Source organism: Telopea speciosissima, chromosome 10 (assembly GCF_018873765.1).
Source record: "Telopea speciosissima isolate NSW1024214 ecotype Mountain lineage chromosome 10, Tspe_v1, whole genome shotgun sequence".
Classification (NCBI taxonomy): domain Eukaryota; kingdom Viridiplantae; phylum Streptophyta; class Magnoliopsida; order Proteales; family Proteaceae; genus Telopea; species Telopea speciosissima.
The window spans coordinates 14,570,228-14,582,481 of NC_057925.1; the positions used below are offsets into that span (position 1 = coordinate 14,570,228).

General features: G+C 40.5%; 1 protein-coding gene across 1 annotated transcript in view; it reads left to right on the plus strand.

Moving 5' to 3' along the window:
• LOC122641639 (DNA-directed RNA polymerase I subunit 2) overlaps positions 1 to 12,254 on the plus strand; it is a 92,037-nt gene that overhangs the window by 59,948 nt on the left and 19,835 nt on the right. The gene's annotated exons all lie outside the window — the stretch shown is intronic.

Genomic DNA, 12,254 nt, shown 5'->3' on the forward strand with positions numbered 1-12,254 from the left:
ACAAAAGTCCTTCTGTTGGCCTATACCTTGTTAGTATTTGTGTCATGATTTTTCAAATTAACTCTGATTTGTGGGAACTTTTTCTCATATGAAAGGCATTGCATTACCTTACATGATGCAAAACTAGCAGGTTTTGACCCCCAAAAAATTGCCTGAAATCCAAATTTTAGATGCTATGAAAATTAACTGGCCTTGTATATGACCACAAAATCCCCAAAATTTTCTATTGGAGTGTTAGTTGTCATGAATACACTAGTTAAATTACTTCTGGCGCAGTACTCTATGTGCCTGCTTGATAGTGAGTCTAATAGACGGGATGTATTCTTCCACAGCTTATGCCACCTCTCGCTTGTCTTACCCTCTTCTCACCTCTGGCACTGGCTTCTCGTTCCTTTTTCATTGCAGACAAATTTTGATTCTTGAAACACAAATCATGGTTACTGGTGTGTGACATCATTTTTACAATAAATGATTTAGAGAAAAGAATTGGAAACATTGATTTGAATGAGAGCTTAAGTGTGGCCATTTGTTTCAGCCTTTCACGTGGATGTTGAAGCTGTTTACATTGGACTCCTTCTTGCCCATTTGTCTTTATTTTCTTAATATTTGTGATGAGGTGGATTGCGAGGTCCTGAGGAATTGCCTATTGGATTTGGATTGATTTTCCCTGATGTATTTGGATCTGTTGTTTTATTAGATCTGCTTCTCTGATATTCTCAAGCCTCCTTTTCATTTGTGTTACTCATGACAAAGTCACAGATGCTCCTACTTTGGCAAATACTGGGGCATATCCCTCCTATTATTATCCCTTTTCTCTTCTCCTATAACCTCTGGTGTAGTGTTACACAAAGGAAAATGAGAAAGGGAAAGAATAAAAGCCACCCTTAGACTTACTACTTTGTAACTTTTGTATAATAATATCTTTTTTGTTTATTTGATTTGAAAAGAAGTCCTGTAATCTAGTAAGTTCAACTATCTGAGGAAGGAGGTAGCAAATCCAAATAAAGATGATTGAGGGTGTAGGTAGATGTAGAAGGAGGAAGAGTAAAACATTGATCAGTGAAGGAGAAATGGTGATTGAGGTTATACGAATTGACTTGTGAATGAAATTCCCACCATACCTCTTATCTCTACCTCGAAATCCAGTGTTAGAAATTTATATTTTTGGTGAAGTACATCACATAGACAGCCGACCCCATTTAGTTGGGATAAGGCTGAGTTGAGTTGCCCAAGTGCAAAGCTTTGAAGCTTACTCATCTTGCTTTTGTTGATGACTTGATGATATTCTCTAAGGCTTCCATTGCCTCCCTTGACTGCATCTTGCTCTGCCTGCAGCATTTCCATGAGCTTTCGGGTCTACGCATCAACCCCTCCAAGTCCCTTATCTTCTTTGCGGGTATTTCGTAGCAGCTCAAAGGGGATTTCCTTGTCAATTCTGGCTTCCAAGAGGGGCACCTGCCTGTCAAGTACCTGGGCCTTCCTTTGATTCCTGCTAGGCTCACTGCCCATCATTGTACTCCCATGTTGGATCTCATGAGGAAAAGATTGCAGTTGTGGAAAGGAAAGCTTTTATCTTATGTAGGTAGGCTGGTCCTTATCAGATCTGTCTTGGAGGCTTCTTATATCTATTGGACCAGAATTTATGGGCTGCCGCAAGCTACTATAAAGACCTTGGAATCTCTGCTAGCCTCTTTTCTTTGGAAGGGAGCTGAATCTTCCAGATTCCTCCACCCCACTTCTTGGGCTTCTGTGTGTCTCCCAAAAAAGGAGGGAGGTCTGGGCATTAGAAGAATCAAAGAAGTCAACAAGGCTGGGATTATCAAGCTGATCTGGAAGTTAGCTTCAAAACAGAAAAGCATTTGGGTTGATTGGGTTTATTCGGGCCCTCTTTGGCATGATTCCATTTGGACTGCTTCTGGCTCCTCTAATGCTTCCTGGGTCTGGCGCAAGATCCTGGAATACCGCCACATTGTGCTCCCATTCATCCAATCTCACATTGGAGATGGCCTCTCCACCTCCCTTTGGTTGGATCACTGGCACCCCAAAGGAATTCTTTTGCACCTTGTCACCCCAAGGACGATCTATGCCTTAGGTCTTCAGAGGATTGCTCTGGTTGCGGACATCCTTCATCACAATGATTGGGCCCCTCCCCCTACCTCTTCTCAGCCTCTCTCTCTCCTTTGGAATGATCTTCAGACCATCCAAAGAAAGCTGCCTTCTAGGGGCGATTGTGTCCTCTGGATAGCAGATGGCTCTAGGAAATTCTCTTCCAAGGCTTCTTGGAACCTTATCCGCTTCAAAGGCTTGGTGGCTGGTTGGAGGAAGCTTCTTTGGTTCAAGCATCATATCCCTAGGCATTGTTTCACGACTTGGAGAGTCTTCACCAACTGTCTTCCTACTCGAGCTTTCCTGCTCAGGCGTCACATCCAAGTGTCCAGTGCTTGCTGCCTCTGCTGGAACAACATTGAAGACTCCGATCATCTATTCTTTGAATGCCCGACCTCTAAAGCCATCTGGATGGGTATCCTTTCTAAGTGTTGGCCGGCCCAAAGAAGAATGCTGCCTTTCTCAAGAGAATGGATTTGGGTAGATATGACCTTTGGAGGCACCTCTATATGTGACACTGTTGGGAAGTTGGCTTTTTGTCTTGCCATCAACCATATATGGATGGAGTGAAATATCAGGAAATAGACCTCCAATTCTCGGTCTTTCCATCAGATTAGGGATTCCATTTCCTTCGAAATTTCCTCCAAATTGTTGTCAGCTCCCCCCTCTTTTTGTGCTGACACCCCAAGGAACAGGCTTATTGTTGTCTCCTGGGGTGTCCCAAATGTTTCTTTTTCTGCTTCAGCAGCCTCTAGCTGATAGCTTTGTCTAGCCATGGGCTGTTGTTTTCCCCCCTTGGGGGCCCTTGTTTTTCTTTCTTTCCTTGGTATTGAATTCTTTTATTCACCCAAAAAAAAAGGCTGAGTTGAGTTGACATCCCATAGACAAGTACACCCACCTAAGTGCTCTCACCTTCTGTATTTTTGGTGAAGTTACATGCCATACACAGATACATTCACCTAAGTTTTCACACCTTTTGTAAGTAATGGGATCTTGTCATCCACTGACAGATCAGTCTGTCATCTATACCTCATGATAAGCAGATTTTTCCATTTCCAAAAGGCAAACCTTAAACAAGTCCCACTCAGTTAAAAAAAGTTTACCTTCTCAAAACTGCTCTTTGATTGTAAGAAATTTAAATAATCTTCCATTTATCATCTTCGTTGTTCATTAGGAAAGCTTTTAATGCCCATGAATGCACCTTAAGTGGATAGAAGCACCCTTGCTCTTTTTCTATAAACCAATAGTCAGTTCTTTTCTTTTTGGGTGAATACCAATTGTCATTTCTTTTTTCAAAAAAAAAAAAAAAAAAAAAAAAAACCCCAAATATTACCTGGGACCCGGGTCAGCCCCTAGAATTTTATTAATATCCAAAAATAATGAAAGAATACAAGGGGGGGGGGGAAATTCCACCTTACCCCAACCCAAGGAGCAAAACCACTCAATAACTCTCTAAAGCAATTTCTTACCAAGCCCATACGGCTATGCAAAGAAAACCACAAGCACTACTTTCTGAGAACAGGCAGTCCAGCCTTGTCCTCCCTTAGAATACCCTGAAGAACACCCAAAGGCAGATTGCCCCGCTGGAAAAATTCCGAGGACCCAGTATCACAAGCAAGATTAGCCCACCAGTTAGCCGTCCTACTGCTCTGACGAAAAGCAAAGGACCAAGGTTCGAAAACTCGGGTCTCAGTGCCAACTCGGACCCTTGAAAAACCGAGTTGAGCCGAGATCTCAGCGAGATCTCGCCGAGTTGGTGCATTTTTTTTTTCCTCGACTCGAAGCCTCATCTCGGTGGGTTTTAGACCTAGTTTGGGTCTGAAACTTGGTACTCAGCCTATTTTAGGCCATTTAAACACAATGGCACTATCAGATTTTGCAAAAACAAAGTCCAAATAGGAGTTTCAGTTAATGAGAAAGCAAGACAGGCACTTACTTATGCTAGAAACCAGGACAGACACAGGACAAACACACTTATTTATGCCTAGTATCATTTAAGTAAATGCTTTTGTATTTGTTATTTCATTTACTTAAGATATTATTCATAAATAAGCAAATACCCCCCTATTTGAATCAAATAAAAATAGTTAAAAAATCAAATTCGAAAAGGAAAAAAGTCAACCCCCCAGTTCAAGAACAAAAACTGGATTTTTGGCGGTAGGTGCAATTTTCAACTTTCTAATGCTGGGTTTTTTCTCAAATCTAAAAATTCCATAAATCTTGTTATGGTCAAACAAAAGGCTTTCCAACAAGTACAAGATTGCTGAAATCTGATTTATATTGAAGGAGTTATGTACCGGTCAAACTTAATTCGGTATGAGAGAATGCTGTCAAAATCGCTCTAAATGAAAATAGTTTTTTGGACATCAAAACAAATGAATATTTTACCGCACTTTTGGCTTTTAGGAATGTTTGACCATAACTAGATTTATGGAATTTTTAGATTTGAGAAAAACCCCAACGTTAGAAAGTTGAAAATTGCACCTACCGCCGAAAATCCAGTTTTTGTTCTTGAACTGGGGGGTTGATTCTTTTCCTTTTGGAATTTGATTTTTTAACTATTTTTATTGGATTCAAATAGGGAGTATTTGCTTATTTATGAATAATATCTTAAGTAAATGTAATACAAAAACATTTACTTAAATGATATTAGGCATAAATAAGTGTCTGTCTTGTTTGTCTTGGTTCTTGGCATAGATAGGTGTCTGTATACCAAGAATTTCCAGCAAGATCTCGAGATCTGGCATTCATATAAAGGACCTATATGAGCATTTTTCTATGTCAAGATCTCGACTGAGATCCGAGATTTCGGAGAGATATTGACATTTTGAGACTCGTAGGCAGTCTCGTCTCGGGATTTCGAAAAACCGAGAAACTCGGAGATCTCCGAGATCTCGCCAGTTCTTGAACTATGTAAAGGACACATAAGCCCGAGTAGAGGAAACCAAGGCCAAGACCTGCTGGAACCAATACCAACGCTTCCATAAGTTACTTCTCTTGAGGTTAACCATTCTGATAGTGGAATTAGAGTCCGAGTTAACCGCCAAATCAAAGAAACCTAACTCTTGGCACAAGAGCAAACCATACCTCAAGGCCCTTAGCTCAGCAATTAAGTTTGTGCAAGCACCATAAAAGTTAGAGAAAGCTGCCAGGACCACTCCATTCGAATCCCTAATGACTCCTCCAACCCCTCCATAGCCCGGGTTACCCCTACGAGCACCATCCACATTCAGCTTCACAGAGGCAAACTGGGAGAGGGCGTTTCAGCTTGGGGGGGTGGCATCAAGAGACCAAAGCACTGAAGAATTAAACCATCTCTAGCGGACCCCAAGCGACCAACCTTGGGGGGCAACAGAAGGTCTTCCACCCAAACTTTAATGCATTCCACAATGGAACTAGCAGAGTGTCTTTTTCCCCTATGCCTCCTATTGTTTCTCTCCTTCCATAATTCCTAGATGATCAGAGAAGGCAAGATCCCTATGATATAAGCACTCAAACTTTTGTAGCTCACCGACCCCTGCCAAAGGGTAATCCGACTTCTAGCAGCCTGTGACGGAAGGGAAGCGAAGTAAAAAATACGCGAGAAATATCCCCAATTTGGAAATCGTTCCATCAGAAATCAGGCAATGATCAGTCATCTCCCAGCAGTTGCATTTGGAAGCTAGGGGGATACCAATTGACATTAAAGAGTCATCTGTGGGGATTTTTCCGTTAAGAAGCTGCGAAGTAAAAAAGGCCACTTTCAAGGGCAAGGAATGATTCCAGATCCACTTAGCATAAGAGATCACAGGGGACCCACACCGTACTTCATCCCAAGCTGACTTAGTAGAGGAACACCAATCACTAGCCGGGGTCCAAACCAAAACATCATCTCTATCTGAAAGAGCAAAGTTACCATGAGAAATGCTATTTCTTATCTCAGCTGAATCAATGTGGTTTAAAATGTCCTGCTTCCAAGAACCATCCTTCTCAAACGCCTCCTTGACGTACAACCCCAAATCAACCAGAAGTCCACTGTCAACAGTATCAATAAAAGGGCCAGCCCTGGACCAATTATCAAGCCAGAAGGAAATCTTGCCAGAGCCAAGCAACCACCTTGATCTGTCCATTAAGAACCCCTTGAAAGCCAGAGTATTACGCCAAGACTTTGAGCCAACCCCATGCGACCCAACCAAAGCAACATGTAAATTTTTAAAGAACTTTGCCTTGAAGAAGTCACTCCAAAGTGAATGGTCAGGAAGGACCCTCTAAAGACCTTTAAGCCTGAGAGAAAGGCCAACATCCTCCAGAAGTCTAACTCCCAACCCTCCTTCCTCAAGTGGCCTACAAACCTTCCTCCAACACACCCAATGTTTGCGTTTTCCCCATTCCGAACTTCCCCAAAGGAAATCAGCAAAAATCCCTTATAGCCTCCGAATGACAGCTTTTGGCGGATCCAATGTGGCATGAACATGGATGGGATGGAAGAGAGAACATGTTTTAACCGAGTTACACCCCTCGAGGATAAGAGTCTCCCCTTCCAACCTGCCACTTTGTTTCTTATTTTCTCGACAAGGTCATCAAAGAAACAAATTTTGAGTCTTCCAGAGAGGGGCCCCCAAATAGGTGATTGGGAGCGACTTCCGAGAGAAACTAGTAACTGCCCCTACCATATGGGCTCTAGTCATCGAGACCTTGTCGCCCAACACAAAGCAGCTTTTTTGCTGGTTGACGAGCTGCCCTGAAAAGCCTTCATATATGTCGCCCAATAGTCAGTTCTTACTTACCAATGTTTTCAAAATTTTTATGAGTAATTTTTTTCCCGAGTTGATGGATAGAAGTAAAATATGTTTCTCTGTTTTGTGTATTGTAGTTCCTCCCACGCTATGATGAGTGGACACTTGGACACTGACACGTGTCTAGCATAGTGGGGCGTCCCGCATCCATACATGTCTAAGATGAGTTGCTTATGAGCAAGGCTCAAGAAGTTTGTTTCGACCTTGGTTGAAACCGATTTTTTTGGGAAACCATTGAATTTCAATCAAAACTTTATGCAGTTCAGTGGTTGGTTTCGTTTGACCATTTTGGTTGTCTAATGGCCATAATATGGCCCGAAACTTCATGGAGACCCTAATTAAGCATCCCTAAATACAATGGAACCTTTAGGTTGTTAAAAAGCACAATGAAATGCTAGTTTGGTTTCAAACCTTAAATTTAAAAAATATTACGACATACCTTGGCTGTATATTTCTCAAATATGCGTATGCTACACATAATTTACTACTATAATATATAAAAAATAAATGAAATCAACTAGAATATGCAATTGCAATTTACAAATGAGAAACATCATTTAATATTATTAAATGTCAAAATGTTACAATTGAAAACTACAACTACACCAGACACGTACAAATGTACAAGTATTACAAGTATAACTCCACAAGTGAACAGTGAATCATCAAGTATTAGCCTTATTTTTTTCAAAAAAATTTGTTGCAAGAAAAGCAGTTTTTAAACTAGAAAATTTAAAACATTTAAAAATAGAAAATGAATGTGAATCAATGAAATCGTAGATTGGTCTATGATATCTAACATATAAAAAAATTGAAGCCTAACTACTATATATTTACCTTATTTTATTTGCAAAAAAATAACTTTAGGGAAAAAAGGGTATACCTCAAATTTTGAATCTTAAGAAATCTAGCTCAAATACACCAAATCTTCGTTGTAGATGTATTGTAGATGCCTCCAACACGTTCCACCAAGATTGGAGAAGTAGAATGGCCAAATACTCAAAAGCAAGGGGTTGGAGTTGAATTTGCAGGTTTTGACTCAAATATGTCGAAATGGGTTGAAACAACGACCCATTTAGATCGAGATTTGGCATTTAAATCAAATGAATGTACCGTTTCGGCGGTACAAAACCAAAATGCCGAAACATTACGAAATTTAGACCAAAACTTGGAAGTTTCGTTCGAAACACTGCATGCATATAGAGTCGAATGCAGTTTTGTTTCTATTAAGGTCAAAACCGAAAGACATGCTTATGAGTCTAGATAGGCATGGAGGCCAGTTTAAGTCTAACAATAGGCAAATAAGAGGAATGGAGGAGAGGGGGGGGGGGGAGTGGATAAAAGAGGAAGAAGAAGAAAGGAAGAAGGGAAAAACAGGTGAAGAACGGAAAATATGCCTGAAACTAAAATTAGCACATGCAATGAACATGGTTTCCTAAAATTTTGTGCTTTCCGGGTAACCACCATGGGTGGAGGTTCGGACCCTCTTAAACCCCCACAAACCAGAAATGACGACACACCTTTGTAAATTTAATTAACCAGTTATGCTGAGATGTATTTGAATAGATCCAAAATAGGTATACAAATTCTTTCTCAGAAGTGCAAGGAAACTTCACATAGCGAATGTTTGATGCTTAGGTTATGGGAGAGTATTTTCTGTTTTCCTACCTATTTGTAAATTAGATTACATTACATTATGTAGGTTAAGAGGTGACTCAATAGTAAGTTAACCTATGTGCATTGCATATAAGTGTGTATTCAGATGTACGTCAATGCGTGTTAGTAAGCCAAAGGAAAAATCATCAAGTCATGTAGGGTAGCTAATAAAAATCCTAGCGCGATCATGTTGTGCTAGATTAAAAGCAAAAGATTCACAGCATCCAAACAAGTCTCTAGCTGTGTCTAGACAAAAATCCAACATGATGTGTGGACAGGTGCGAAATCTAGTTGGGAAGTGTCCAACCAATCATAATAGTGAGTTGGAGAAACTCTAAAAAGTGCCTGGAGAGAAGCTAGCCCCCCTCAACCAAACATTTTAGTGTCTTCACTGGTATAGTTTGTGCAAGTCGAACCCCAAACCTGGGATCCAATCTTGTCATGACCATCAACACTTACAACTAACCGCTGACACTCTTACTGCCTTACCTTTCCTGAGAGAAAAGTTCTCCTCTTTCTCCTTTTGGCTTGAGGAAGTTTGGATGATGTACATCTAATATCCCCGTAATCTGAAGATAATTGCAGAGTATGATCCTGAACTACCATTTTATGGAAAGCCTAGAGCCAAGGTAGTCCGAAGGTCAAAGACTAAATCAAGGTGCAGCTTCTCACATTCCCCCCGCCAATGGGTATGGGCTTGATGAAGCCTCACGTGTTCCAAGTCTATTTGTTGAGTACGGGCACAATATGATCAGTAAGTGTGTGACTGTGCGCATAGTTCGAGAACTCGCGAGATCTCGGTGTTTCTCGGTTTTTTGAAATCCTGAGACGAGATGGGGGTCGAGTCATAAAAGTACAATATCTCTCCGAGATCTCTCCGAGATCTCGGTTTGACATAGGAAAATGCCCATGTAGGTCCTTTATATGAGTGCCAGATCTCGAGATCTTGTTGGAAAATCTTGGTATACAGACACCTATCTATGCCAGGAACCAAGACAGACAAGACAGACATTTATGCCTAATATCATTTTGTGTTGAAAGCTTTCCAACAAGTCTAAGATTGCTTAAATCTGATTTATATTGAAGGAGTTATGTACCAGTCAAACTTAATTCGGTGTGCGCGAATGCTGTCAAAATCGCTCTGAATGAAAATAGTTTTTTGGACATCAAAACAAATGAATATTTTACCGCACTTTTGGTTTTTAGCAATGTTTTACCAAAACAAGATTTATGGAATTTTTAGATTTGAGAAAAACCCCAGCATTAGAAAGTTGAAAATTGCACCTACCGCCGAAAATCCAATTTTTTTTCTTGAACTAGGGGGTTGACTTTTTTTCCGTTTGGAATTTTATTTTTTAACTATTTTTATTGGATTCAAATAGGGGGGTATTTGCTTATTTATGAATAATATCTTAAGTTTAAATGATATTAGGCATAAATAAGTGTGTTTGTCCTGTGTCTGTCCTGGTTTCTAGCATAAGTAAGTGTCTGTCCTGCTTTCCCATTAACTGAAACTCCTATTTGGACTTTGTTTTTGCAAAATCTGATAGTGCCATTGTGTTTAAATGGCCTAAAATAGGCTGAATACCAAGTTTTAGACCCAAACTAAGTCTAAACCCACCGAGATGAGGCTTTGAGTCGAGAAAAAAAAAAGTGCACAAACTCGGCGAGATCTCGCCGAGATCTCGACTCGACTCGGTTTTTCAAGGGTCCGAGTTGGCACCGAGACCCGAGTTTTCGAACCTTGACTGTGCGGTGTTCATTGTTGCAGTGTTACTGAAGTTGTTTGTTGCAACAGTCGGAAGATAGCTTGATGTTTATGTAGGCATTGTTGTTAACATTGTGAATGAATGTATGATCCACACCCCAGCTATTTTGGGGCATGTTTGATTGAATCTCACTATTGGGTCCTTCCATGAATTGTCCATGCAATTTATTATTCCATGGTATAAAACTAAAATAAAACTAAGGGAGCAAGTTTTATGGACGGGCCTGTCCATAGGGTACAAGCCCATCCATAAGGTACTACGGACGGCCCACCTATTTGTACCACATAGCAGGTCTGATGGAGATGAAATTTTGTAGAGAGGTAGATTCACGGTCCCCTACTCACATGTCAAGTTTATGCTCAATAGGAGTTGGCTAAGTGGCAAAATGAAGCTTTCAAAAATCCAAGACTACGTTCAACTCTAGCCCGAAATGAAATTGATGAAGATTCATTATCAAAAGAAAACAAAAAACTGGGTGCATGACAATGGTTACACTTCCCTATTTAACTCCTAATTTTCATATTCTTGTTCAGTGATCAACGTTGTTAAAGTGATGCTTCAGCACCAAGGCAGCACCCATGTGTTCCATGGGTGTGGGCAAGGTGAGACTGGAGGAGCTTAAGTAATTTCTCTCAAAGATTTTCTGGTGTCAGATAGGCACCACTTTGGGCATTTTAACAATGTTGCTCGTTTTTATTTACTATTGTCTTTCCAAGTGTTCTTTACATGTTGCAACAAGCTGATTACCTGTTCCCTATCTTGCATTCCTTGAATTCAAGAAACTGATGTGAATCAATGTTTAATTCTTTGTCCTTTTTTAGAGTTTAGAAACTTATAATATATCTAATGTTGAACATTATTAGCTTATTAAACCCTTAAGGTTTCCAAAATCTTGCCACCCTAAAATCCTATTTCCATCCAAAGATGTGATGCTATTAAACCAATGTAAACTGAGTTCTCAACCGCCGTAGCTTCCAAATGGACCGCAACCCACCATAAAAGTTCTAAAACCTAAAGTGATGTGGAGAAATCTGATAACCAGTTTCTCTTTGTGGTTATTATTCATTTTTTGGAACTATTGTGTCAATCTTCGGCTCCATGGCATATTGCTGTTATAAGGGCTATGATGCATGCAATCAAGAATGGATCACTTTAGCATCCTCACAGGTTAGCAGTGCACATTTACAAAGACTTCGAAAGAGATATATATGCCACTTTTGTCTTGGGGAGTTTTTTCTTGGGTGGGGAGGAGGCAAAACCTGCTTGTTTGACATGGCTATGTTGTTCACAAGTTTATTTGTTGGCCTTTAGTAATAAAAAGGGAAAAAGGAAAACCCCAGACCTGTAAACTCAAGCAATATTGTGGAAGTAGCGACTAATTTACTGGTGGTATTTTAGGGTGGGAGAGATTTTTATTGTGACCCCTCCCCAGACCCCGCGGTGTTCGGTTTTCCCCTTGAGGTGGTCTGCCTCATGGAGCGATTTTTCAATCCTTTGGAATCTTCTTGTCGATCCCGCCGTTTGGTATAGTGTTTGTTCAGCTCCCATGTCAGCGGCTGTTGGTATCTCTGGACTTTGGGGCTATTGCGCTCATCTCTCTGTCGAAGTAGTCCTTCGTTAACTTCCATTGATTGCTTTGGCAGGCGACTTACGACTCGAGAACAACCAAATAGGGCACTTCGGAACGGGAGCCTTGTGCACTGGATATGCCCTTTTGGAGATTTCATTGTCAAATCAATTAGGAATTGAGGCTGATTTTGTTTAGGAAAGTGGTTGAGCGTCTAATTGGAATTCAAACATTGTATCACAACTGTTATTAGGGATGGTAGTATGGCTCAACAAGGCACCTCTATCATTTCTGGGGAGGCATCTGATTCAATAAGGTGGTATTGGTTTGTGTAATTATTCTCTGGCTGCTTCATATCTAAATTCGCAACCCAGGAATTGC